Source organism: Falco rusticolus, chromosome 4 (genome assembly GCF_015220075.1).
Source record: "Falco rusticolus isolate bFalRus1 chromosome 4, bFalRus1.pri, whole genome shotgun sequence".
In the NCBI taxonomy this organism is placed as follows: domain Eukaryota; kingdom Metazoa; phylum Chordata; class Aves; order Falconiformes; family Falconidae; genus Falco; species Falco rusticolus.
This window is the reverse complement of record NC_051190.1, coordinates 36,738,005-36,742,626: the sequence shown is the minus strand read 5'-3', so window position 1 is coordinate 36,742,626 and position 4,622 is coordinate 36,738,005. Positions and strand designations below refer to the sequence as shown.

General features: G+C 61.1%; 1 long non-coding RNA gene across 1 annotated transcript; it reads right to left on the bottom strand.

Annotated features, from left to right (window-relative positions):
- Window positions 1-368: 368 nt before the first annotated feature.
- Window positions 369-2,021, bottom strand: LOC119145812. The gene is made up of 3 exons (XR_005103535.1): window positions 1,937-2,021; window positions 1,151-1,289; window positions 369-452 (listed from the first exon to the last, which is right to left on the bottom strand). It is a non-coding gene; the product is annotated as an uncharacterized LOC119145812 (long non-coding RNA).
- Window positions 2,022-4,622: the final 2,601 nt, after the last annotated feature.

Here is a 4,622-nt window from a genome sequence, read left to right as displayed (position 1 = left end):
TCCATCCAGTGAAACTCCCAGCTCTGGGGATGCCCTGACTGGTTTGGCTCCCAGCACTGGGGATGCTCCATCCAGACCAGATCCCAGTGCTGGGGACGCTCTGCTCAGTCCATCTCCCAGCACTGGGCATGCTCAGCATAGTGTGGCTTCCAGCACTGGAGACACTCCATCCAGTCCAGCTCGCAATGCCACCACCCACAGCCACACCTGCAGGACCTGCACAGCAAAGGCACCCACCCGCCGTGATCCCACTGGCCCCGTCCGAGCAGCTCTCCGAGGCAGCAGCAAGGCCGTGCTCCCTTGCCCCCCAGCAAGTGAGCCACCCTTGCTCGGCTGTCCCTTCCCTCCCTCCCCCCAAACAGCCATCACTCACCAGGCTTTGATTACGGCCACAAAGGAGCCTTGGAGGAACCATGGGGAAGCTGGAGGGAGGCAGGCAGATGATGAAAGAGCTGTCAAATGGGATTAAACAGTAACCGTCTCCCCTACTGCTGGGCAGCGGGAAGGGGGACAGATTGTACTGGATTGTAATGCAGGAGCCCTCCCGCTGCTGGAGCCTGCCAGGCCCGTCCTCCTGCAGGCTGCCGGCCGGCCGTGCCCCACCAGCAGGCAGCGGGACAGCCGGGCAGTAGTGCCTGTGTGGGAGGTGGCAGTGGGCGATGCACAGCGGCTCTTCACATGAGCACCCACATCCCCCAGCATCACCCCCAGGCCCTCAGTGAGACCCTCCGCATCCTCTTGTGGGCTGAGGAAGCCATCCCCCAAGTTCCCAGGCATGGAGAGCCTGCAGGGGTTTGGATGGAGCTCTGCCCACCCCCAGCCTGCAGCTGGTGATGTCCCCTTGGCCCCACCAGCACCTGCTGCTGCCAGCATAGCCCTCCCCTCCCCTGCCAGCCCCAAGGGGAGATGGTCTGGCAGGGAACACCTCACTCATCGCATCCTTCTTGCCAGCCCTTGGGTAGAAACTTCTTTTTTCCTTGCCTCATCTCCAGGCAGAGAATCACAGAGGTGGGGAAGGGGTAGGCACACTTTCTTATAGCACAGGGACCAAGCCAGAGCTACCTGGGGACCTTCTGCAGCTCCTCAAGGATGTGGGTGCTGCTTAATCCCACCAGAGCTCTGGAGGCAGGATGAGCATAGGGGACCCTACCTTTCCATGCATCCTCCTGCCACCCCTCGAGCAGCCCAGCAGGTGGGACACAGGGTGCCATGACCTGTGGATCCATCCCATGCATGGTACAGGCGTGTTCTGGCTTTCCCATGGGTGTGCAGCGTCAGGATCTCAGCATCTGGTTGACAAAACGTCTGGGTGCTGGCATGTTCCCCGGGATGCTGATCCACACTGACACCTGTGCCCCAGGCTCCCACCCCTCCACTCCCTGCTGCTGCTCCGGCTTTGCCCTCACCCCTCCATCCACTCCCTAGGACAGAGTGTCACTGTGGGCATGGGGACATCAGGGATGCTGCTGCCCACAATCCCAACAAGCCACTTATACAGGATCTAATGACCAGCACCGCCGGTGCCGTCCCAGTGTGGGTGCAGGTCAAGGAGCCCTCCACCAAAACCGGGGCTGCCCTGGCGTGGCCAGACATCTCCTTATTCCTTCCACATGTCCCAGTTCTTGGGCACTGCGCTCCAACACGCCTGCCCAGGGCTGCCCTTCACCGAAGTGGGAGATGTGGCAGGGCAGACCTTCCCCCGCGGCTGCGCAGCGCCGGAGGCTGGGAGTGCTGGGATGGGCACCAGCAGGGCTGGCTCCCCGCAGGCAGGGGGACAGGCAGGGGGATCCAACCCCTGGCTTTCCAAGCACCCAGGCAGCAAGGTCCCTGGGGAGCACGGATCACCCCGCTGCCTCTCCATCCCAGCACCCCGTGGGAGCCCCCGCCGGGCGCTCACAGGCAGACCCCCCCAACCCCCCTAGCACCGAGTCCTCACCACCCACTCCGCCAGCGGCAGCTTCAGTTTCTCACAGCACCCTCTTTTCTGAGCCATTCGTCACGGGCCCAGCACAAAAGCCAGGGAGAGAAAGAAACAAGGAGTAGGAAAAGGAAGGAAGATAAAAAAAAATAAAATAGAGAAAGGGAGCAAGAAGGAAAGAAAGAGGGAGGACAAGGCGTGAAAAGAGCCAGGTCTGTCGCCGAGAGGGGAGGAGGGGAAATTATGAAATAAATGAAGCACCTCGGCGGTTCGGGGGGCACTGGAAGACAGCCCGACCACGGCTGAATTTTAAACGCCTGCTGCACAATCGGTCCCATTTTGCGAAGAGAGGAAGCTGTGTCCAAAGACCCTCATGTTTATTCATGAGGAGCCTTGCTGGCCCCTCCCACCCTATTGTCTGGGGGTATTTATTTGGGGGCATCTGTCTGGCCCGATGAATGGCAGAGGGGTAATAAATGGGATGGTGGGGCCGGGGAGGGGAGCTGGCGCAGCCAAGCTGGGTGGTGGGCTGCCCTGTCTCCCGACCCCCTTCCCACTCCTCCTTTCGGCCCCATGCCACCTGCGGGGAGCTTCTGCCCCCCACACTGTCGCCAGCCCCCAAAGCAATGCAAGCAGAGCTCCCCACAGACCCATGGTGGTCCAGGGGTGGCAGGGCAAGGGGAGTGGGGACAGGTCTGGAGGGCAAAGATGGATGGTACTGGGTCTGTGGGCTGCTGGAGGCCAGGGGAGTGAAGGGTGGGCATCCCCAAGGTGCCAGCGGCAGCAAAGTCAGGACAGGGCACGCCACTGAGAGCAGCTGCATGGGGCAGGGCTTGCTGGGGGCTTGCCTTGCCTGGCTGGGAGCAGCAACCAGCCCTTCCACAGGCAGCAAGAAGGAGTAGGCAGCCCCCAAGGGGCAGGCAGGGCTGGTTCAGGAAAAGGAGGACCCCATTCATCCACACAGAGGGGCAGGAGGCTCATTGGGGACAGGGTGGGCAGCCTGCGGTGGGGAGAGCTGCATCCCATGTCTGCTGGGCCAGACCACCAGTCTCCTGCCTCTCCTGCCAGAGAGAAGCTTCCTCCAGTGGAAACTCCACTTCATCCTCCCTCAGTGGGTCACAGTCCTCTGACTGTGAGGAGCTCTGCATCAAAACCAGCCTCGGTCGTGTCAAGGGGCTCAGGCACTTCACAGCCTGGAATCAAGACCCTGGTGTGTCCTGGGGTCATTGGGACCCATGGGGCACTGCAGAGGCCAGCCAGCCTGGCTCTGGGAGAAGCACATTGCACCAGAGAAACCTGGTGGCTCTCCTGCAACGGGGTTGGTGGAGGTGTGGGAACAGAGTGGCTGAGCTGACGTAGGCAGCTTGGCTTTCTCCATCCCAGCCTTTCCTTCACCCTGTGCTCAAGGGAGCTGGTGTCCTGCACAACCCTTGCCCAGGGAACACCTGCAGGACACAAGGGTGATGCTCTTTTACAGAGAAAACCATTACAAGATCACCCAGCTGGAAGCTGGAGTTCATCAAATTCAACCTTGAAACAAGCCACAGCCTTGAAGAGGAGCAAAGAAAGGAGGTGGCTCTCAATGGCACAGCCACAAGACCCACTTGCCCCAGCGCACGCTGTCACCCAGATGCTGGCAGAGGTGGCACGATGCAGGGAGGGGACCAGGGCTCCTGGCCAGCCACCTCCACTGTGGCAGCAGGGCCCAGGCAGATGCTCCTGCCCAGGCACCGGGTGCCTGAGGAGGGTTGGGAGGTGCTGGGCAGGGAGAGCAGCCAGGAAGAGCCAGCCTGGCCAGCAGCTCAAGGAGCAGATGGTGCAGTCCACAGGCGAGCACAGACACCTCCCCGCCTGGGCCAGGAGCCAAGGCGATGGCGCGGTTCCCTGCCAGCACCCACAGGCTCTGCTGGGACGGGGAGGCAGCCGGGTGAGTGGGCTCCTCACACCCAGTCTCCCTCCTCAAAACACGAATGTCCTCGCTCCTGCACGGCAGCAAGCATCACACCGGCCAGCACGTATGCCCCGAGTGCAGAGGTCGGTAGGAAGGGGACGGAGCCATGCCTCCATCTTGGTCGCTGGCAGAAGCTCGCTCAGCAGTTTGCTTGTGAGTTCTATCCAGGAAAGTAGTTTTGGAAGGGCATTAGATTTTTGGCAGAGAAGTCGCCTCGTAGCCACGTAAGCCCAAGCACAGCTGCCAGCTGCACTTCCCTGATCTCTTCCATTCCCAAACCTTGGCAGAAAATCCCTCTGTAGCCACAGCCAGTCACCCCCTGGTCCCTTCTCCCTCTGCCCTTGCTTTGGATGGCTCCTGCCTCACCCCCTCACCCCCTGTGCCAGTTTGTATCCCACCTGAGACAGTCTCCAGCAAGGAGACTGGGACCACTAGGGCTCTGTTCAGGTCCCTCTGGGATAATGCCCTGCAGGAGAGCCACACGGGACAGCAGATCTCCAGGAGGCCAGGTGAGGAATATCCCCCGGCCACCAGCCTCTTGGGACAACAGCAATGGGACAGATCAGCCCAGTGGCACCGCTGAGGATCCAGCTTTCAGTGAGGTTGTTAAACACTTGTAACCACCATCCTCAGGGCTCTGCCACTAGACCTTCACCTTCTCCTGGCCCGGGTGACACCACGCACCCTGGGAGGAAGGGCAGAGAGAGGTGGCGGGGAAAGAAATTGATAGGAAAATCAGCTTATGCTTCAGCC